The sequence below is a fragment of the Chiloscyllium punctatum genome, chromosome 9 (genome assembly GCF_047496795.1).
Source record: "Chiloscyllium punctatum isolate Juve2018m chromosome 9, sChiPun1.3, whole genome shotgun sequence".
NCBI lineage: Eukaryota > Metazoa > Chordata > Chondrichthyes > Orectolobiformes > Hemiscylliidae > Chiloscyllium > Chiloscyllium punctatum.
The window spans coordinates 43,316,062-43,340,002 of NC_092747.1; the positions used below are offsets into that span (position 1 = coordinate 43,316,062).

The window sequence follows — 23,941 nt, forward strand, 5'->3', positions numbered from 1 at the left end:
GTGGCGCTGGAAAAGCCAACAGCCAATCAGGCAGTATCCGAGGAGCAGGAGTGTCGACGTTCCTGATGAAGGACTTATGCTCGAAATGTCAACTCTCCTGCTCCTTGGATGCTGCCTGACCTGCTGTGCTTTTCCAGCACCACACTTTTTGACTCTGATTTCCAGCATCTGCAGTCCTCACTTTCTCCTTACTAGTCCACTGACATTACTGCTACACCATCACCTGCCCAGAAGTGGAACAGTCAAACCTAAAGTAACTAAAGCCGTGCTGACTCTGTCTCTGTAACCTTCACCTGTCATGCAACCTTTTCAGATCTTTGTGTTCCTCCAATTCTGGCCTCTTGTGGATCCCAGTTTGAATTACACAGTATTGGTATCAATCACATAATCTGTGTCCTAACTCTGGAATACCCTGCCACAACATCTCCTCCTCTCCTCTTGTGAAATTAGGGATGCTGATCACTCATTGCAAAATAGTTAGTATCTATGATCCCTTGGATACTGAAGCAGGCCATGACCCATATGCAGCAAGACCTGAACAACATGCAGGCTTGGGGTGAAAACTGGCAAGTAACATTCACACCACACAAGTTCCAGACAATGACTATCTCTAATAAAAGAGAATACAATCATTGTTCCTTGATGGTTAATGGGATTACCATTCCTGAATCCCCCATTATCAGCATCCTGGGGATTACATTGACAAGATTAATAAATCTTGTCTGTAGATTTATTTATATAAGTAATATTTATATATATCTATAAATACAGTGATTACAAAGCAGGTCATATGTTAGGAATTCTGTGATGAATAACTGAGCACTGAAGACCTTGTGTTCTAAAAAAACAGTATGACTCGCACCTAGGCTGGCAGCCTGGAACTCAGGGCATATGCTGGATGACCGATACAGACACAATAGACTAATGGCATTTTTCCATGATGTAAAAGCTCAATGAATTTATAATTCTATAAGGTCAATGTGCACTTAGAAAGCAACATGAAGTGTTAAAGTGATTGAGTGTGAGGAAATGAAGCTAAATATGATAAAATGTGTGTGTAAATGGGAGTGCAACAGCAGATGTATAAGATGCACAGTGACCTGGCTGAACCATCCAATTCAGAGGTGTTCCTGAGCTCCAAAGTGAAGTCTGAAGAACTGAAATGATGTGTGAGCTGCTCAGAGAGTCAAGATGATGATGTGGTGATGCTGATGGCTTGCTGTAGCCAAATTACAGAAAGGAAGGCTGAAGGATGACAGTGTTGAAAGTCTGTCTGAAAGTCTGGGGAAGCAGGAGGTGAGCTGCAGCTGCGACTGTGACTTACTTGTTGAGGAGTTGCCCTGTCCAGTGTCTCAAGGAAGGTGAGAAGAATTGTAAGCTGCATAGAAATGAGGTGAGTTAGGCTAATACGAGATGCAAATACACAGTAATAAGGTAATCATGCTTATTAGCAAGATTCTGAAGTTGCTAATCAGGAATTGAGAGGAAAGTCAGGAACATTTTTGTGATGCCGAGAATCTGATGTTTTCATTCTTGCCTTATTCTGTCATCATGCTTGCCAGACTAGGAGGAGAAAATTCCATTTTTTTTCTATTTGAAATGGAAAAACATTCCATTTACAAGAACTGATTTGCCTTCTCTTGAAGTGATCAATAAAAGAAAAATTTTTAAATGGAAAAAAAATGTAAGTTATCTTTAATTTTCTGAGATCTGGCTAGGGAAAATGTGTTAGAGATGAATCACCATATAGTGATCGGTGTTAGAAAGGCCTGCTTAAGGATATAGCACAGAATCAGTGTAGTGATTGTTGTGGTGCAGAAGGAGGCCATTGAGCCCCATTGATTTACTCAGTCTGTGCTGAGGTAGACTGGATTGTCCAGGCACAACAGCTGCATTTAAGCTAGAAGGTCACCATGCACACATTGCTTGGGCTGTAGAACACACTGAACAGTCGTCTTTTTTGCAAGTGTATTTCCTCTCCATCCTCTTGTTCACATCTGAAACAGTGCAGTCAAACACTACAACTGGAAACATTTCATCGCTGCTTCTGCTTTGTAAATTTATCTATACTTTTTGATATATTTTTAAACTTTTTGTATCTTGCTTTTTCTCAGGTATGTTATTTCAGGGTCACAGAGAAACCTAATATGATTCCTTTAGCATTTGATGAATTCTGATGTAGTCTTTAGGGAATGTGTCTAAATGACCCTATGGGATCTTACAGGATTACATCATCCCATAAAAATGTAGAAGGAACAGCTGCAGTGAAAATAAATCCAACTGAATGGATTGATATGTCAGATTTGCATGACCATTCTCTGATTATTATTTAATAACAACTGGGAGCTGTTTTCTCATATAGGTCTACATTCAACACTACATTTACAGAAAAGGTTTTCAGCAAATTGAATGTCCTAAAAAAGTTAAATATTTTGCCTCTTTTTAAACCTACTGTAATAAAAGACAAGTGGCACGGTGGCACAGTGGTTAGCACTGCTGCCTCACAGCGCCAGAGACCTGGGTTCAATTCCCGCCTCAGGCAACTGACTGTGTGGAGTTTGCACATTCTCCCCGTGTCTGCGTGGGTTTCCTCCGGGTGCTCCGGTTTCCTCCCACAGTCCAAAGATGTGCAGGTCAGGTGAATTGGCCATGCTAAATTGCCCATAGTGTTAGGTAAGGGGTAGAGGTAGATGCAGGGATAGGGGTGGGTTGCGCTTCGGCGGGGCGGTGTGGACTTGTTGGGCCGAAGGGCCTGTTTCCACACTGTAAGTAATCTAATCTAATCTAATCTACAAACTCTTGTTGAAGCATTGAGATCTCAACAACAACTTGGAGAACTGATGAGGGACTAACTTTGTCCCTTCTCAGGAAGGCCCATCAAAATCCAAACCTGTCAACGCCCTCACCTGGAAAATATCATAATTCCTTCAGTATTACTGAATCAGGATCCTGAAACTCTCTATCTCACAACATTGTTGGTGAACTTATACAAAATGGACCATATCAGTTCAAAAAAGACAGTCACCACCACATTCTCAAAGGCAACTAGGGATGGGCAATAAATGATAGCCCATTCAATGATGCCCATGGCCTCTGAATGAATAAAGAAGAGATTGGCTCCTAAGATGGTGTCTGGCCTACCAAGAGCTGCTGGCCAATGGGAGACTTGCACTTCGTGTGGTCAAAGTGCCACTGAGAGGCTTTGGGGTCCTACCAGATTGCCATCATATCGCCATGGAGCAATCCAACTCACTCTTAAGTAATAAGTGGGGGGTGGGGGTTAGGGAGGTGGTTGTTTTCCAGAGAGTAACTCTCTCTTTTGGTATCACCTGCTGTCATTGCAGCATTGGTTCAATCATGGACAAAATGTTGAACTTCCAGAGGTTAGGCAAGACTGACTATCAAGCTGAAATGTGAGCATTATCAAGGAGCATAACAAAACTGGAGTTAATGGGAATCAGGGAAACTTTCTGCTGTTGAGGGTCATAAAAGAAGATGGTTTTAATTGTTGGAGGTAAGTCATCTCAGCTCCAGAATATCCCTTACTGAAGTTCTTCAAGGTAGTGTCTTACACTGCATCATCTTCAGCTGCTTCATCAATGATCATCCCTCCATTTTAAGGTCAAATGTGAGTTGGTGTGAGGATTGCACAATCTGCAGCACCACTCACGACTCCTCAGGTACTAAAGCAGTTCTTGCCTAAATGTAACATCCAGACTTGGGCTGACAAGTGGCAAGTAACATTCATGTGACAGAATTAGGTGGATTGGTAATTAGATTAGATTACTTACAGTGTGGAAACAGGCCCTTCGGCCCAACAAGCCCACACTGCCCCGCCGAAGCGCAACCCTCGCATACCCCTACATCTATCCCTTACCTAACACTATGGGCAATTTAGCATGGCCAATTCACCTGACCTGCACATCTTTGGACTGTGGGAGGAAACCGGAGCACCCGGAGGAAACTCACGCAGACATGGGGAGAATGTGCAAACTCCACACAGTCGCCTGTGCTAACTTGCCAATAGTGTCCAGGATGGTGCATGCCACCTGGATTAGCCATGGGAAATGCAGGGTTACAGGGATAGGGTGGGGGCTTGGGCCTGGGTGGAATGCTCTTTGGAGGGTCGGTGTGGATTTGGTGGGCCGACTGGCCTTTTTCCACACTGTAGGGATTCTATGATTCTGGAAGTGCCAAGCAATGATAATCCACAGACTCTATCAACAAACACATCGACCTGGACCCAATATACCGGCCACTACAGCGGACAGCTGGAACTGACAACCGGAAGCGACAGAGACAGGCCACTATAAATGCCGGAGGAAACAGCACAGAAGCGCCTCACAGGAGGCTCCCAAGCACTGAGGATGTCACCTAGACAGGGGACGAAACATTTGCAAGACAAATTCCCAGCTTGGCGAACAGAACCACAACTTCTCCCAAACTTTGAATGATAATCTCCTCCAACAAGTGAGAATCTCATCATTGTCCCTTGACATATTGTCCAGAAACTGAACTGGACTAGCCATGTAAATACTGTGGCTGCAAGACCAGGTTGGAATTTGGGAACCCTGCAGTGAGTAACTTACCTCTTGACTCCTCAAAGCGAGTGACCATCTACAAGTCACAAGTCCCCCGCTTATCTTGATGATTTGGAGATGCCGGTGTTGGACTGGGGTGTACAAAGTTAAAAATCACACAACACCAGGTTATAGTCCAACAAGGCGGCACGGTGGCACAGTGGGTGGGCGGCACGGTGGCACAGTGGGTGGGCGGCACGGTGGCACAGTGGTTAGCACTGCTGCCTCACAGCGCCTGAGACCCGGGTTCAATTCCCGCCTCAGGTGACTGACTGTGTGGAGTTTGCACGTTCTCCCCGTGTCTGCGTGGGTTTCCTCCGGGTGCTCCGGTTTCCTCCCACACTCCAAAGATGTGCAGGCCAGGTGAATTGGTCATGCTAAATTGCACATAGTGTTAGGTAAGGGGTAAATGTAGATGTCGGGGTATGGGTGGGTTACGCTTCGGCGGGGCGGTGTGGACTTGTTGGGCCGAAGGGCCTGTTTCCACACTGTAAGTAATCTAATCTAATCTAAAGTTTAATCAGAAGCACTAGCTTTCAGAGCACTGTTCCTTCATCAGATGATTGAAGGTGCTCCGAAAGCTAGTGCTTCTGATTAAACCTGTTGGACTATAACCTGGTGTTGTGTGATTTTTAACTTTGTTTTGATGAGTGCAACCCTTCCAATGCCCAAGTGGCTTGTCAATATTCAGCATCAAAACATTGATTGATAGATGTCACATCTACAAACATTTACTCCCTCCACCACTGACACTTAGTAGCAGCAATGTGTACAAATTACAAGATGCACTGTATAGACTCCTTTGATAGCATCTTCTAAACCCACAACTAACATTTTGAATGACAAGAGTGGTAGATACAGGGGCCTTTCTGCTCTGAACATAGTTTTGGCGAAGGCTAAAAGGCAGTGGCTTGAGGCAAAAACAAGGACAGAAATCATTTATCCTACTGCTGCTTTTGGTCTGATCCTCCCCTACCACTGAAATGCACACAACCTGCCCCTTCGAGCTTTGATTCCTGTTTATTGAGCCCTCATGTACCCTCTTTCTGGGCTCTGAGATCATTTATGCCATCATCTTGCCATACATGCCCTCCTGTAGCATTAAGAATTAATGCTTTCATATAAATTGTCATTCCATGTAATTAGCATTGTAATATTGTAGTAGATCACATGACATCAGATTCTTGAGAAAGGTGTTTCTCTGTCTAACATTGTGGTAAATTTTATCTCATAAATAGTGTGTAGAATGTTTAACAATAGCTAAAGCTACAAATAACCTAATTTCAAACAGTCTCTATTGATCCTGTCGAAGGACACACTTTTTCTAAGACCTATACAACTTTGTACTTGAAGATTATTACTGACGAGCAGAACATTTTTGACGTTTCTGCAGCTTTTGATATTTCGTGAAGAATCCAGATAAAAATATACTAATTCCTGAGGAGCTGGGAAATAAAACCCTTTATTCTTACCCATAGTGGTATTCCATGTGTTGTAAGAATGGTAGGAGACTTTCAATAGTTCAACTTCCATAATCTGGTTGTTGATACTTGAGATCTCATGGACTGTTAAGAAGAACAAATACGACCGAAAGTGGCTGCCATGAGAAGCTCATGAAATGCTCAATAAGCACGAATCAGAATAAGCTGAAGATTAGCATCATCAGAAAAAAACAGTGAAACCTCGATCAGTCTCCCAGTTGATTCACTCTGTACATGCCCCTTACCCTTAGCTTATGTTCCTGGGTTCTAGGCTCGTCAGCCTGGGGAAATATTGAACTTGCATCTGTACAGCAATAACTTTGTAAGGTTTCAATCAGATCACCTCCCGGTCTTCTAAACTCGAGTGAATACAGACCTGCTTTCCTCAGTCTCTCTTCGCCTTCCTCCCTGTACTAGCCATCGCCTTTGCTTGTATGTATGTTTGACACCAGGTTTTTGTTATTTCCTTACATAGTAGGTAATAAAATTTCTCCTTACACTCAAGAAAACTTTGTATTTTACGCCATCATTTTGATCCTATTAATTATAGGTTAATTGAGGTGTGATAATTCCAGAAGTAATTTTTTTCAGCATAAAACTGTTTGGGGGTAATAAAGACCACCCATCCTTGTGGAATTGAACCATGGAAAGAGGAAGAAATAGTCTGTTGGAAAGTGGTAGGAATGTCAATATAAATTTGGAAAGCATCATTTTGGTGCCTCATGTGCATTCTTATATCCTTTCCAGCAGTTTAGATCTAAATCTAAAATCTAATCAATCGGGCAAGGCTTCAAAGCATAACATGTTTTGAAAAGGATGTTGTGGTTCTGTTCGCCGAGCTGGGAATTTGTGTTGCAGACATTTCGTCCCCTGTCTAGGTGACATCCTCGGTGCTTGGGAGCCTCCTGTGAAGTGCTTCTGTGATCTTTCCTCCGGCATTTGTAGATGGTTTGAATCTGTCGTTTCCGGTTGTCAGTTCCAGCTGTTCGCTGCAGTGGTCAGTGTATTGGGTCCAGCTCGATGCGCTTATTGATTGAATCTGTGGATGAGTGCCATGCCTCTAGGAATTCCCTGGCTGTTCTCTGTTTGGCTTGTCCTATAATAGTAGTGTTGTCCCAATTGAATTCATGTTGCTTGTCATCTGAGTGTGTGGCTACTAAGGATAGCTGGTCGTGTCGCTTCGTGGCTAGTTGGTGTTCACGGATACGGATCGTTAGCTGTCTTCCTGTTTGTCCTATATAGTGTTTTGTGCAGTCCTTGCATGGGATTTTGTACACTACATTGGTTTTGCTCATGTTGGGTATTGGTCCTTCGTTCTGGTGAGTTGTTGTCTGAGAGTGGCTGTTGGTTTGTGTGCTGTTATGAGTCCTAGTGGTCGCAGTAGTCTGGCTGTCAGTTCAGAAATGCTCTTGATGTATGGTAGTGTGGCTAGTCCTTTGGGTAATGGCATGTCCTCGTTCCATTGTCTTTCCCTTAGTCATCTGTTGATGAAATTGCGGGGTTATCTGTTTTTGGCGAATACATTGTATAGGTGTTCTTCTTCCTCTTTTTGCAGTTCTGGTGTACTGCAGTGTGTTGTGGCCCTTTTGATGCAACTTCTTTTGTGTGTTGAGCAAAAAGGAAAACATAATAACTGACACCAATTTTATACATAACAGCATAAGATCTAGAAGCAGAGCTGGTCATTCAGTGTACTGAGTCAAGTATTTATCAAGTAATGTTTGACTTCTCTATTCTTCCTGCCAATGTGCATAACCTTACATTTCCCTGCACCTACGAAACAAGGTAGGTGAACTCGCAGCGTGGGTTGGTACCTGGGACTTCGATGTTGTGGCTATTACGGAGACGTGGCTAGATCAGGGACAGGATTGGCTGTTGCAGGTTCCAGGGTTTAAATGTTTTAGTAGGGTCAGAGGTGGGGGTAAAAGAGGGGGGGGTGTGGCTTTGCTTGTCAAAGATAGTATTACAGCGGTGGAAAGGAAGATGGACGAAGATTTGCCATCTGAGGTAGTTTGGGTTGAGGTTAGGAATAGGAGAGGTGAGGTCACCCTGTTAGGAGTCTTTTACAGGCCTCCTAATAGTCCTAGAATCGTTGAAGAAAGGATTGCGAAGATGATTCAGGAGAAGAGTGACAGTAATAGGGTGATTGTTATGGGAGACTTTAACTTTCCTGATATTGATTGGGAAAGCTATAGCTCAAGTTCGTTAGATGGGTCAGTGTTTGTGCAATGTGTGCAGGAGAGTTTCCTGACACAATATGTAGATAAGCCAACAAGAGGTGAGGCCATACTGGATTTGGTTCTGGGTAACGAACCAGGCCAGGTATTAGAACGAGAGGGAGGTGAGCACTTTGGGGACAGTGACCACAATTCGGTGATTTTTACTCTAGTGATGGAGAGGGATAAGTGTGTACTACAGGGCAAGAGTTATAGCTGGGGGCAGGGAAATTATGATGCGTTGAGGCATGACTTAGGATGTGTGGATTGGAAAAGTAGATTCCAAGGCAAGAGCGTAATTGATATGTGGAACTTGTTCAAGGAGCAACTATTGAGTGTCCTTGATAAGTACGTACCTACCAGGCAGGGAGGAAAGGGTCGTGTGAGGGAGCCGTGGTTTAATAAGGAGTTGGAATCCCTTGTTAAATGGAAGAGGGCGACCTTTGTAAAGATGAGGCGTGAAGGTTCAATAGGGGCGATTGAGAGTTATAAGGTAGCCCGGAAGGACCTGAAGAGAGAGCTAAGAGCAGCAAGGAGGGGACATGAAAGGTCCTTAGTTGGTAGGATTAGGGAAAACCCCAAGGCTTTCTATAGGTATGTTAGGAATAAAAGAATGACCAGGGAAGGAATAGGTCCAATCAAGGATATTAATGGGAAGTTGCGTGTGGAGGCTGAAGAGATTGGGGATGCACTGAATGAATACTTTTCGTCAGTATTCACTCAGGAACAGGACATTGTTGTCGATATGAATACTGAGGCACGAATAAGTAGAATGGATGGCTTTGAGATATGTAGAGAAGAGGTGTTGGAAATCCTGGCAAGGGTGAAAATAGATAAGTCCCCTGGGCCTGATGGCATTTATCCTAGGATTCTCTGGGAAGCAAGGGAGGAGATTGCAGAGCCATTGGCCTTGATTTTTGTGTCCTCTTTGTCTACAGGAGTAGTGCCAGAGGACTGGAGGCTAGCAAACGTGGTTCCCTTGTTCAAGAAGGGGAGTAGGGATAATCCTAGTAACTATAGGCCAGTGAGTCTCACTTCTGTTGTGGGCAAAGTCTTAGAGAGAATTGTAAGGGATAGGATTTATGCACATCTGGATAAGAATGATGTGATCAAGGATAGTCAGCATGGTTTTGTGAAGGGCAGGTCGTGCCTCACAAACCTTATTGAATTCTTTGAGAAGGTGACTAAGGAGGTAGATGAGGGGAAAGCGGTAGATGTGGTAAATATGGATTTTAGTAAGGCGTTTGAAAAGGTCCCCCATGGTAGGCTACTGCAGAAAATACAGAGATATGGCATTGAGGGTGAGTTGGAGGTTTGGATTAGGAATTGGCTGGCTGGAAGAAGACAAAGGGTAGTAGTTGATGGCAAAGGTTCATCTTGGCGAGCCGTCACTAGCGGTGTTCCGCAAGGATCTGTTATGGGACCATTGCTGTTTGTCATTTTTATAAATGACCTGGAGGAAGGGTTAGAAGGTTGGATGAGCAAGTTTGCGGATGATACGAAAGTCAGAGGAGTTGTAGACAGTGAGGAAGGATATGGCAGGTTACAGCGGGATATAGAGAAGCTGCAGAGCTGGGCAGAAAGGTGGCAAATGGAGTTCAATGTAGCTAAGTGTGAGGTGATTCACTTTGGTAAGAGTAATAAAAAGATGGATTACTGGGCTAATGGTAGACTACTTGGTAGTGTGGAAGAGCAGAGGGATCTTGGTGTCCATGTACACAGATCTCTGAAAGTTGCCACCCAGGTAAATAGTGCAGTGAAGAAGGCATATGGCGTACTGGCTTTTATTGGTAGAGGAATTGAGTTCTGGAGTCCTGAGGTCATGCTGCAGTTGTATAAGACTCTGGTGCGGCCGCATCTGGAATATTGTGTGCAGTTTTGGTCGCCATACTATAGGAAGGATGTGGAGGCACTGGAACGGGTGCAGAGGAAGTTTACCAGGATGTTGCCTGGTATGGTAGGAAGATCCTATGAGGAAAGGCTGCTTGGGGTTGTTTTCATTGGAGAAAAGAAGGTTTAGGGGTGACTTGATAGAGGTGTACAAGATGATTAGGGGGTTAGATAGGGTTGACAGTGAGAACCTTTTTCCACGTATGGAGTCAGCTATTACAAGGGGGCATAGCTTTAAATTAAGGGGGGGGTAGATATAGGACTGATGTTAGGGGTAGGTTCTTCACTCAGCGAGTCGTAAGTTCATGGAATGCCCTGCCAGTAGCAGTAGTGGACTCTCCCTCTTTATGGGTATTTAAGCGGGCATTGGATAGGTATATGGAGGATAGTGGGTTAGTGTAGGTTAGGTGGGCTTTGATCGGCGCAACATCGAGGGCCGAAGGGCCTGTACTGCGCTGTATTCTTCTATGTTCTATGTTCTATTATATTTTCACCCCTTAACCAACCTCTGCCGACTCTGATATTGTCCTCAACTGACATGAGTCAGCACAAACTTCCAGCAGAGAGGTGAACGGCGGCTCAGAGCATGAATTGTGGCTGATGGTCTTCTCCCTGGATGAATGAAATAAGTTGTCATGCCAGCCAGGGATTAGTTGGAATCAGCTAACTCAGCACAATCCAAGGATTGAACCTATGACCTTCCTAATCTGCATGTTCAGCTGTTTGCTCAGAAAACTTGCTTTGAATGATTTAAGAGAGGTATGTAAGATTTTTCCGTAAGCATTAGTCAGTTGGGGATGACAACAATGGAAATCTATGAACAGATTTTCATGTATGTTATTCATTTTATAATGCATATGTTATTTTCCAGTAGGTGCATGCTGTACAATTCACTACTGGAACATAAATTGCTGGTTTCTCCAATGTAACAGCTGTACACAGCTCTAACTCTACAACCAGATTAGGCTCATTGAAAAGCTCTGCCTCATTAAAATAACAATATTGAAATGTGGCAGGGAGATTGTGCATGACATTTATATTCCTGGCTCACTTTTCATTTATATGCTTACAGATCACAAAATTGCATTGTCTGAGTATTTCAGAAAGATCTCTGTTTAAGTGACTCTTCTGTTCTAACCATCGACTACCAGGCATTAAAGCACCTAGTACCAAACTGCAGTCAGACTGACCAGTACAGCAAGGAGCCACAGTCCAGGAAGGACCAGAGCTATCTCTCTCCATGAGAAAGAGACAGAGATAGACAATTGATACAGTGCAGTTTAAGAGCACATGTTCAAGAGGGTAAGGTAGATTTACAAGGATGTTGCCAGGGTTGGAGGACTTGAGCTATGTGGAGAGGCTAGATAGGCTGGGGTTGTTTTCCCTGGAGCGTCAGAGGCTGAGGGGTGATCTTATAGATGGTTATAAAATCATGAGGGGCATGGATAGGGTAAATAGACAAGGTTTATTCCCTACGGCAGGGGAGTCTAGAACTAAAGGCATAGGTTAATGGTGAGAGGGGAAAGATATGAAAGAGACCTAAGGGGCAACTTTTTCATGCAGAGGGTGGTTATGCGTGGAATAAACTGCCAGAGGAAGTGGTGGAGGCTGGTACAATTGCAGTATTTAAAAGACATCTGGATGGATATATGAATAGGAAGGGTTTAGAGGAATACGGGCCAGATGCTGGCAAATGGGACTAGAGTAGGTTGGGATATCTGGTCGACATGGATGAGTTGGACCGAAGGGTCTGTTTCCGTGCTGTACATCTCTATGACTCTAAAGAGGCAGGGTCTTCTTGAAGTACTGTAGCCATAGTATTATTCTGTAACACACTCTAGTCATCTTGCTAACTGAGCTAACCACCAATGTTGAGTATAAAACAGATCTCTCTCTCTCTCACAGACACACACACGCGCGTGCGCACACACTTACTGCATCCTGCTAAAAATAAATGTAATATGTTTTGTTAAACAGTTACAGCATTATTCTTGGGATCTGGAGGATGCTTCATGTTTTCAAAATAGCAAGAGATCATACGATTTATTTTCACACGCATAATAACAACTGCAAGAAGAATGTAACCTTTTGTTGGTGGTCACTAATTCTTAGTGTTGAGATTTTGGCTGGCCATGAAATATATTTTGAAGTTTGAGTAAAGAGACAAAGCAGTTAATGTTCAAAGTGAAGGCAGTAATGCAAGTAGATGATTGTTGTACAAGGTAATGGTTCTGAAAGAGTTAATGTTGAAATTGCATTACCTCCACCCTATCTGATGATGTCACACAGTCTGGATGAGACAGTGAGTTCTGCATGAGCACCTGAAGGGAGCTCACGTATCCTGTACAACTCCCGAGAGTGCCTATCTAAGAATATAAGTTGTAGCTATTGTTATCATAAAACAAACTCTCTTGTTAACAAAGACAAGTGCCTTTACTATTTTGGCTCATCAGTTGTTTATTCTCTATCACTAATAAGTAGACAGGCCCTAGACACAGTTATGAAAATCCATGATTAGGCCTTAGAAAATGTAGATTCCATTGTAGTGATTATAATAAGGTCAGTCAGGTGGACCTCATAGAGTATAAGCTCCCTGATAGGGGCTGTTAATCTGTTTCAGTAAGGAAGCCCTGGCTGACAGATAAGAACAGAAATGTTGGCCAAACTGGCCATCAACAGGTCCAGGCAGCGGGCCGTGGAGGGGGTCGTTAGGGCCGACTGCCTGCCCCTGTTCCATGGTTACGTTAGAGCCCGGGTGTCTTTGGAGAAGGAGCACGCGGTGTCCACCAACACCCTGGAGTTGTTCAGGGAGAGGTGGGCGCCGCAGGGAGTGGAGTGCATTATTTCCCCCTCCAACTCTATTTTGATTTAGTCCCTACCCTCCCCTTCACCTTTTTGATCACACAGCATTGCCCTTTGATGTGAAGGGCAGTGCTTGTCACTGGCCACTCGGGTGTTTCCTATCTTCCTGGTGGTGGAAATTAAATAAAGATTCGTGCACTTTGTGTCTCTCACTGTGTCTCACACCTACACACACACACCATGGGTGCTGGGGAAAAATACGCACTACCACACTTAGGCGGTAGTGTGGGGTTAATAAAAAAAAGAACAGGAATGTTAGAGGCTCTGCTCACTCTGAGAGCTGGCTCTGAGGGAGCTTTCAATATTAGAGTGGTGCTGGAAAAGCACAGCAGGTCAGGCAGCATCCAGGGAGCAGGAAAATCGATGTTTTGGGCAAAAGCCCTTCATCAGGAATGAGGCTGGGAGTGTCCGGGATGGAGAGATAAATGGGAGGGGGGTGGGGCTGGGGAAAAGGTAGCTAAGAGTGCAGTAGGTGGAAGGAGGTGGGGATGAAGGTGATAGGTCAGAGAAGAGGGTGGAGCGGATAGGTGGGAAGGAAGATTGGCAGATAGGACAGGTCATGTGGATGGTGCTGAGCTGGCAGGTTGGAACTGGGGTAAGGTTGGGGGGAGGGGAAATGAGGAAACTGATGCCACATTACCCAAGTTCACATTGATGCCCTAGGGTTGAAGTGTTCCGAGGCTGAAGATGAGGCATTCTTCCTCCAGGTGCCGGGTGGTGAGGGAGTGGCAGAGGCCCAGGACCTGTATGTCCTCGGCAGAGTGGGAGGGGGAAATTGAGATATTCAGCCATGGGGCGGTGGGGTTGATTGATGCGGGTGTTTCGGATCTGGATCAGTGTTGAGGACTCTCCACGTGTAAATAAAGGGTGACTTGGTGACAGGATACTGGCCTCTGTGGAGTTATTTCATTGGTGATGGGAGAAAAGCAGGCTCCTGAAGAAATTCACTGACAACAGTCGTCTTTGAGTTGGGGAAAGCATTTCTGGCATCATGTAGTCACTGGGGAAGCTTGAATCATTCGATCCTGCCATCGAAGACTGGGCCCAGTATGTGGAAAAAATGACCTATTTTTTTCTGAACAATGACATTGGGGCAAATGAAAAGCAATAAGTAATTCTCCTAACAGCTTGTGGACCTGCAGCTTTTTGGGTTATTGGGATCCTAATTTTCCCTGCAGTACCAGATACTGAAACCTTTCAAGAGTTGATGGATTTAGTGAAGGAACATTACGACCTCAAGCCTCTTCTAATTCTGAGATGTTATTGACATCAGCAATTTGAGAGCCAGAGGAATCCGTATCAGGTCTTTGGATTAAGTTAAGATGATTGGTAAAGGCAATGATGATTTGGTTTACCGCTTAATGAGATGCTGAGAGACCGTCTGGTATGTGGGAGTAATGATGTAACCATACAAAAACATTAAATAGCTGAAGCCCAACTGGACATCAAACAAATACCAGAACTGGCTTTATCATTGGAAAATGTGGTATGTGAAGCATATGGCTGCAGGGTATTCTGATGGAAGTGTACACCCTCACCAGGCTGACTGAGCTTGGGGAACACCACTTGAATGGAGGCAAATGTGGACTCGAGATAGCAAAAGAGTCCCACTTGACCTCAATTGAGTACAAGAACTCTTGGACCAGTATCCAGGAGAGTGCATACCTTGCAAAGTCGATTTACATTTGGTTTGGAGTGGTTAAATTACTTAGCCGCATCCAAATAAGAACCAAATAAAATAAACATCTGGTTAAATGGTGACCCGGTTCTAATGGAGGTTGATACTGGCATTGACGTTCCGGTAATGGCAGACACAGTATTTAACAATATTCACATTGGACTCCATCTCTTAAGCTTGTGCAAGACCTTGGCTCGACTGAGAACCTACAGCGGGGAGCTTTCACAGATTAAGGGTATTACTTTGGTTCCTGTCCCTTCTGAGAGCAGATATTTCCATCGGTTGTAGTATAAGGCTTGGGGCCAAGCTTGATGGGTTGGAATTGATTGAGAAAGATTGACTGCCTGAGTGAAATCCTCATTAAATACCTAGAAGTTTTTCAGGAAGGTCTTGGACTCTCAAAGGAGTCAAGGCCACCTTGCATGTTGACCAGGAAGCAATTCCACAATTCTGCATGGCACACCCAGTGCTATTTGCCTTATGGTAAAAATTAGAGGTAGAAATCAGAAGGCTGGAAAGTGAAGGAATCATTAAACTTGTCCGCTTTGCAGAATGGACAGCACTGGTCGTACTTATTGTAAAACCTGACAGGTCAGTTAGCCTTTGTGGGGATTTTAAACAAACGGTACATCGCGTTTTATAACTGGATAAATACCCAATCCCTCACATAGAGGATTTATACATAAAGCTGGCTGCAGGGGGCAGGGGCTGGGGGCTGTCCTTCATGAGGCTGGATACAGGCCATGCATACTTGCAATTGTGGTTAGATGAGGATTCCCAGAAGTATGCTACAATTAATATCCATAAGTGTTTGTACCAATAAACAAGACTGCCATATGGTGTATCATCAGCCCGTGCAATTTTTCAGTGGATGATGGAAAACATTTTATAAGCGTTACTCCAGATCACTATTTATCTAGATGACGGGCTAATAACAGGGAAGACCAATAAGGAGCATTTTGAGACTTGGACATAGTCCTTAGATGCTTCTCCTGAGCTGGTGTATGCCTTAGAAGGGAAAAATATGTGTTCCAGGCACCCCAACTGACCTGCTTGGGCTGCAGAGTCAATAAGACTAGGTTACACTTGTTAGAAGATAAAGTGAGGGCAATCAAGGATGCCCTGGTTCCCAGGTCTGTACTAGAGCTTAGGCCTTTCTGTGGGCTGGTGAATTATAATAGAAAGTTCAGACATAACCTGGCCTCCACCCTGGCACCTTGGCATCAACTCTTAAAAAGGATCAGCCTTGGAAATGGTCACTTAGCTAAGCCAGAACTTTCAGGGAAGTGAAGAAATAGCCTTTATCTTTTAAAGTTTGGGCACACTGTGATCCCAAATGAAACCTGGTATTGACTTGCAATGGCTCCCCATACAGCATTGGGGTAGTATTAGCTTATAGGCGGCCCAACGGAGCTGAATGCCCAATAGTGTATACATCCAGGACTTTGGCTAACGCAGAGCATATACATGCTCCCTAGACAGAGAAGGAAAGTGTTGGAGTCAGATGGTTCCATCATTAGGTTTACCTTTACAGACATAAATTCGTAATAGTAATGGAGCACAAACCCCTGCTAGGTCTATTTAAAAAGGACAAGGCAGTGTTGCCCATAGCTTCAGGCTGAATTCAGTGGTGGGCTTTAAGTGCATGTAATTACAAGTTGGAACACTGTCTGGGAGGCCAAGTAGCAAATGCAGATGCATTGAGCTACCTCCCACTGGCAGATACATCACTGGTGACAGCACCACTGGAAGAGTCCATAATGGTTTTTAAATTTCTGGACACCCTTCCAGTCACAGCTGACAATATCAGACTTTGGATGCAGAAAGATCCGGTCCTGGCAAAACTGAAACAGCTGGTGGTGATGGGGGAAAACCAAATGGCAGTCACAAGCAGAATTGAAACCTGTTTGGACACAGAGAAACCTGCTCACAGCAGAGGACGGCATATTATTATGGGGAGTAAGTGATGTCCTGAGCAAAGGTTGCTGCCAGATATGGGCTGAACTTCACCAGGGTCATCCAAGGGTTTACAAAATGAAGGTGTTGGCGAGAAGTTATGTCTGGTGACCAGATGCAATCACAGCCATGTTGGTGGGGCAGTGCCCAGAGTGCCAACAAAGGCTAACATTACCGCCAGCGGCTCCCCCCTCACTTCGTGGGAATGGCTGGGTAAGCCCTGGACTCGGTTATACGTTGACTATGTAGGTTCTTTCATGGGTTCAATGTTCTTAGTCACTGTGAGCAACCACTCACAGTGGCTTGACATGCATGGAGTTCATTCATCAAACACAGGGATGAGGATAGAAAAACTGCAAGCATCATTTGCAATATACATAGAACATAGAACATAGAAAAGTACAGCACAGAACAGGCCCTTTAGCCCACGATGTTGTGCCAAGATTTAACCCTAATGTAAAATATAATAACTTAACCTACGCACCCCTCAACTCACAGCTATCCATGTGCATGTCCAGCAGTCGCTTAAATGTCCCCAAGGAATCTGCTTCCACCACCACTGCTGGCAACACATTCCATACATTCACAACTCTGCCTAAAGAACCTGTCTCTGACGTTTCCTTTCTCCCTTCCTCCAAATATCTTCAAACTATAACTTCTTGTCCCAGTCAATCCTGCCCTGGGGAAATGTCTCTGGCTATTGACCCTATCTATTCCTCTCATTATTTTGTACACCTTGATCAGGTCTCCTCTCTTCCTCCTTCTTTCCAGAGAGAAAAATCCCAGCTTATTCAACCTTTCTTCATAAGGCAAGCCCTCCAGTCCAGGCAGCATCCTGGTAAACCTTCTTTGCACACTCTCCAAAGTCTCTGTATCTTTCCTATAGTAGGGCAACCAGAACTGGACACAATATTTCAAGTGTGGTCTCACCAAGGACTTGTAGAGTTGTAGCAAATCCTTGTGGCCGTTAAACTCGATCCCCCTGTTAATGAAAGCCAAAACACCGTATGCTTTCTTAACAGCCCTATCCACTTGGGTGGCAAGTTTGAGGGATCTATGTACTTGCACACCCAGGTCCCTCTGTTCCTCCACACTGCCAAGAATCCTGTCTTTAACCCTATATTCAGCATTCGAGTTCGACCTTCCAAACTGCATCACTTCACATTTATCCAGGTTGAACTCCATCTGCCATTTCTCAGCCCAGCTCTGCATCCTGTCTATGTCGCGCTGCAGCCTGCAATAGCCCTCCATACTATCGATGACACCTCCAACCTTTGTGTCATCTGCAAATTTACTAACCCACCCCTCAACCTCCTCATCCAAGTCATTTATAAAATCTACAAAGAGCAGAGGCTCAAGAACAGAGCCTGCGGTACCCCACTCAACATGTCCTCCAGGCAGAATACTTCCCAGCTACAACCACTTTCTGCCTTCTATCAGCCAATCAATTCTGAATCCAGACAGCCAAATCTCCCTGGATCCCATACTTCCTGACTTTATGAATCACCCTACCATGGGGAACTTTATCAAATGCCTTGCTGAAGTCCATATACACCACATCCACTGCTCGACCATCGTCGACCTATCTTGACACTTCCTCAAAGAACTCAATAAGATTTGTGAGGCATGACTTGCCCCTCGCAAAACCATGCTGACTGCCTTTAATTATGCTTTTCCAAATAGTCATAAATCCTATCCCTCAGGATTCTTTCCAAAACTTTACCGACCACAGACGTAAGACTGACTGGTCTGTAATTGCCAGGGATTTCCCTATTACCCTTCTTGAGAAGAGGAACAACATTCTCCTCCTTCCAATCCTCCGGTATGATTCCCGTGGAGAGTGAGGAGGCAAATATCCTCACCAGTGGCTTAGCAACTTCCTTTGTCGCTTCCCGGAGCAGCCTCGGATAAATCTGGTCTGGCCCTGGGGACATATCAATTTTAGTGTTTTCCAAAATTTCTAGCACATCAACTTCATCAATCTTGATCTGGTCAAGACTGTATTCCAGCTCCTCAAAGTTCCAATCACAACAAGGTCCCTTTCCTTGGTGAAAACCAAAGCAAAAAGCTCATTTAAGGCTTCCCCTATCTGCTCAGACTCCACGCACAAGTTCCCTCCACTATCGCTGATCAGCCTTACCTTCTCCCTGATCATTCTCCTATTCCTCACGTATGAGTAAAATGCCTTTGGGTTCTCCCTAATCCTTACTGCCAAGCCATTTTTGTGTCCCCTTATGGCTCTCCTCAGTCCATTTCTGAGGTCCTTTCTAGCAAGCCTGTAATCCTATAAAGCTGTGCTAGATCCTTGCTTCCTCCACCTTACGTACGCTGCCTTCTTCCTTTTGACGAGAAGTTCCTCTGTTCTCGTCATCCAAGGTTCCTTAATCTTACCCCTTCTTACCTGTCTCAGAGGAACAAATTTTGCATCACTTTCAATAACTGCTCCTTAAATAGTCTCCACATGTCTGCTGTGCCCTTTCTATGGAACAATTGCTCCCAGTCTGTACTCCCCAACTCCTGTCTGATAGCGTCATAATTTTCTATTCCCCAATTAAATATCTTCCCTCGGTAACTGCTCCTTTCACTCTCCAAGGCTATGCTAAATGTGAGGCAGTTGTGATCATTTTCACCAAAGTGGTCTCCCACTACGTGATCTGACACCTGTCCTGGCTTGTTGCCGAGCACCAAATTCAAAATGGCCTCTCCCCTCATTGGTCTGTCTACATAGTGATTAAGGAAACCCTCCTGAACACACCTGAGAAAAATGGCTCCTTCCAAACCACCTGCACTTTGGAGGTTCCAGTCAATATTGGGAAAGTTGAAATCACCCATAACAACAACCTTGCTACTTTTGCAATTTTCCAGAATCTGCCCGCCTATGAGATCTTCAATTTCTCTACTGCTATTAGGTGGTCTGTAGAAAACCTCCAATGCGGTGGCTGTTCCCTTGCTGTTCCTAACTTCCACCCATACTGACTCAGTAGACAAGCCTTCCTCAACAACCTTTGTTTCTATAGCTGTGATGCACTCTCTCATTTGCAATGCTACACCCCCTTCTCTTTTTCCACCCTCCCTATTCTTTTTAAACATTCTAAACCCTGGAACATCAAGCAACCATTCCTGCCCCTATGCAACCCACGTCTCTGTTATGGCCACAACATCAGAGCCCCAAGTACTGAGCCATGCTCCTGCTCCTTGGATGCTGCCTGGCCTGCTGCGCTTTTCCAGCAACACATTTTCAGCTCTGATCTCCAGCATCTGCCATCCTCACTTTCTCCTCTAAGTTCGTCACTCTTATTTCGGATACTCCTTGCATTAAAGCAGACACACTTTAACTGATCCCTTTGTTTCATCGCGTGAGAAATCTTCCTGATAGATTCAAGATATCCTGTCCCATCTGCAACTGACCCCCTCTCAGACATGTGGCTCAGATTCCCACCCCCACTGCCAAACTAGTTTAAACCCTCCTGAATCACACGAGCTGCCTTACAGCATTAGGGACCCAGATTCGATTCCAGCCTCAGGCGACTGTCTGTGTGGAATTTGCACATTTTCCCCGTGTCTGCGTGGGTTTCCTCCAGGTGATCTGGTTTCCTCCTACAATCCAAAGATATGCAGGTTAGGTAGACTGGCCATGCTAAATTGCCCATAGTGCATTTGTCAGGGGAAGTGTAGAGTAATAGGTCTGGGTGGGATATTCTTCAGAGGGTTGGTGTGGACTTGTTGGGCCAAATGGCCTGTTTTCACACTGGAGTGATTCTATGAAAGGCTCTGCATGGGTAAAAGGCATCATCGATGAGAGGTCAGGTCCAGTGATATATAAAGTTCAGGTAGGTGCGACAGTCTTGAAAAAGCACGTGGGCCATTTGAAAGCTGCAACCTTGCAAAACGCGCCATGGGTTTCCCGTTTTGATCAAACGTTGAAGATATCTCGGAATCTGAGATGGACATAGTGTTGGTGCTGCCTTGATGCCTTTGCCGCCTGAAGAAGAGAATGAAGTTCTTTCGAGATGCTCTGGATGCAAGAGATGAGCTATAACATGTTACACTCCACACATATAGGGGCAGCACGGTGTCACAGTGGTTAGCACAGCTGCCTCACATCACCAGATACCCAGGTTCAATTCCCGCCTCAGGCAACTGCCTGTGTGGAGTTTGCACATTCTTCCTGTGTCTGCATGGGTTTCCTCCGGGTGCTCCGGTTTCCTCCCACAATCCAAAGATGTGCAGGTTAGGTGAATTGGCCATACTAAATTGCCCATTGTGTTAGGTGAAGGGGTAAATGTAGGGGAACGGGTGTGGGTGGGTTGCTCTTTGGAGGGTCGGTGTGGACTTGTTGGGCCAGAGGGCCTGTTTCCACACTGTAAGTAATCTAATATCTGAGGCAGAGTTGGAGGAACCTGACCCGATGCTAAAACACATCAGGAGGAACAAAAAAAAAGAACCTGCCTTTGTCCTCAGACTCTGAAGGGATGGGATGTGATGGTTTTAATGAGGCCAGCCAGGTGGGCCTTATAGAATATGAATTCCCTGATTGTGGCTGTTAACCTGGCCCAGTCAGTGAGCCCTGGCTGACAGATAGAAATAGGAGTGTCAGAGGTTCTGTTCACTCTGAGAGCTGGCTCTGAGGCAGCTATATCAGTGTCAAGGGCCCTCCATGTGTAAATAAATAGGAGTTTGGTGATGGGATACTGGCCTCTGTGGAATTGCTTCACTCACAATTCATACCTTGTCGCCTATTGTTAAGTGTTACGACACAGTGGTGAACACTTTTGCTAATTAAACTAAACACCAAGAAAAGCTCACCTTGCCCCATAATCTGTTAAAGTATGAGTGACAGAGAACTCCGAAATTCCACTATTTAAAGAAAAAACATCAATTTATTCTTTAACTCCAAAATGAACATTGAACAACAGCTATTTACAATTCTAAGCCTACTTTCTCTTAAATGTTTATTATCTACCTGCCACTCTATAACAATATACTGGCCTGATAAAACCCGTATTAAAATTACATCAACTTAATTTCAAAACCACACAGCGGCTATCATCATCGGTGCCTGTCTTTCTCTGGCTGTAGATCTCCCTGGGTCATTTTCAGTCTTTTGCTGCAAAGATGTTTCATATGAAAAAGGTACGTTTTATAGAGAGTATGTTGCTGGCAGTTACTCTGGTGATGGCAGTTTGTCTCTCTGTCTAACTGTCAAAATATCTGCTTCTTTATACCCCCAGCATTGAGCGTCTCATTGGTTTGATGTCTGGCAAAACAATAAATTAAAAATTGATGCCCCAGTATCCTGGGGCATAATTTAAACTGATTGGTTCAATTTGAATTGTTGTAAAAATAGCAACCAAAACCCAGGTATTTGTTTCATAGCCAGATGTTACATATTTTCAATGTTGCAGTACACCCTGAGACTGCTAGTCAGTCACATGACAGGTGCCTGCAAGCTTTCACTGCAAAACAGCATTCACTCTCTCTTAAAGGTACAGTACATACCTTCACCTTCATAACAAAAGGAAGACACTGAAGACAAGTTTTAACACTGCCTTCAATGTGCCAACTCAGGTTTTAAACGCCTGAGAAAGAAAGCATTTGAAAACTAGGAGCTCAAACATAGCACCAAGCTTACGGCCTACAGTTGAGCCGTGATACCCACCCTCCTATATGGCTCAGAGATATGGACTATATACAGTGGGCATCACAAACCAATGATGCCTTATTAAGATCCTGCAAATCCTTTGGCAGGATCGATGTGCAAGCATCAGAGTTCTTGCTCAGCTCAATGCCCCAGCATCAGAATATTGGCCATGCTTGACCAACTCTGCTGGGTGTGCCTCATGGTGCATGAGACTCCTGACACTAGCATTTTCCTCAATGCATCAGCAGGGCAAGTGAGCCCCAGCTGGGCTGAGGAAACACTTTGGCAACAACCAAAAGCCTCCTTCAAAACATTCCCATTGACTACAGGGAAACCCTTACTCAAAGACTGCCAACAGTAGAGGGAAAGTATATGGGAGGGATATTGAATCTCATCATCAACAACAAGCTGAACTCAAATATTGACAGAGAAAGGAGCATCTCACCCTTCCATTCTGCCAATCACCATCTGTTCCACCTATGACTGCAGGTCATGCGTTGGACTATTTAGGCACCTGACAACTCATTTCAAATCTGGAAGCAAGTCAACATCAACCAAGAGGGACTGCTTAAAAAGGTAGATTGTCAAAGGAGGACTGATGGCAGTAAACCTCATACAAAGTGAATGAAGTCGTGGAATATTGGTGCACGAAACCTGATGGATGCTGTTGAAATTCTTCTCTCCATTACTTGAATAGTGACATAAACTTAGCAGCTTTAAATGGATTAAGAGTTCTGCTCGAATTGCAGACTCACAAACAACTTCATTGGTTTACTAGTACTTCAGAGTATAATCTTTGGGCTATTTGACAAGCTCTGCTCCCTCCTATTTCTCCAGCTGCTGTGTGGAGCTCTGCAGTTCCTGTGTGGCAGCAGCTGGAAAAATGGTTAGTGACTGCAGCAGCATGATGTTGTTATGCCGACTGCCATGCACAGAGCTGCAGAGAGGCTGCACAATCACCGAGCTCCATCTCAATCCCCACGGGACATAACGACGCAGAGAAAACACGCCTTTCAGCTTGTTATGTACTAGTTCTGTCTCTCTTTCAGCCTTCCCTTGTCTTGAACAATCATCAGCTTTTTAATTTGCGTTAGGTAGTTATAATTTAAAAAAAAATCTAGAATAGCCTGTCATCTTAGAGGTTTGCATCCTGGAAGAGGCACATTTTAGACTTGCATTGCAAATTGATGCATGAATGGAATTAAAAGTGAAGGAGACATTCTGTGATGTGAAAACGATATTTTAGGGCATTTGAATTCAGTGAATGTACTTCTATAGCTCAGGAAAGGTAACATGATCTACACATAAAAGGATCCTCAAAGTTAAAGTCATCACAGTCTTACCAGGCCATTGGGTTTCTCTCTCGTTACAGAGAGAGAGAGAGAGACACACACAGAAAAAGAGAGAGCGACAGAGAGAGAGAAAGACAGAGACAGAGAGATGACTGGTGATGGCATCACCTGAGTGTCACCATGCCTGAGGTGAAGGGAGAGGTTGAGAAGGAGAGCTCTTCATGATAACCTCAGCAACATGAGGAATTAAACCCATACTGTTAGCATCACTCTGCATCATGAACTGGCTATCCAGCTAACCAACTCCCTTCCTCAAAGATAAGGTCCAAATAATCACATTTGACC

General features: G+C 44.5%; 1 protein-coding gene across 1 annotated transcript in view; it reads left to right on the forward strand.

Moving 5' to 3' along the window:
* Positions 1–1,347: 1,347 nt before the first annotated feature.
* Positions 1,348–23,941, forward strand: part of sacs (sacsin molecular chaperone) — a 140,564-nt gene continuing 117,970 nt past the window's right edge. The window contains exon 1 of the mRNA XM_072577360.1: positions 1,348–1,393. The gene's annotated coding sequence lies outside the window, so the exon portion shown is untranslated. The remainder of the gene's footprint in view (positions 1,394–23,941) is intronic.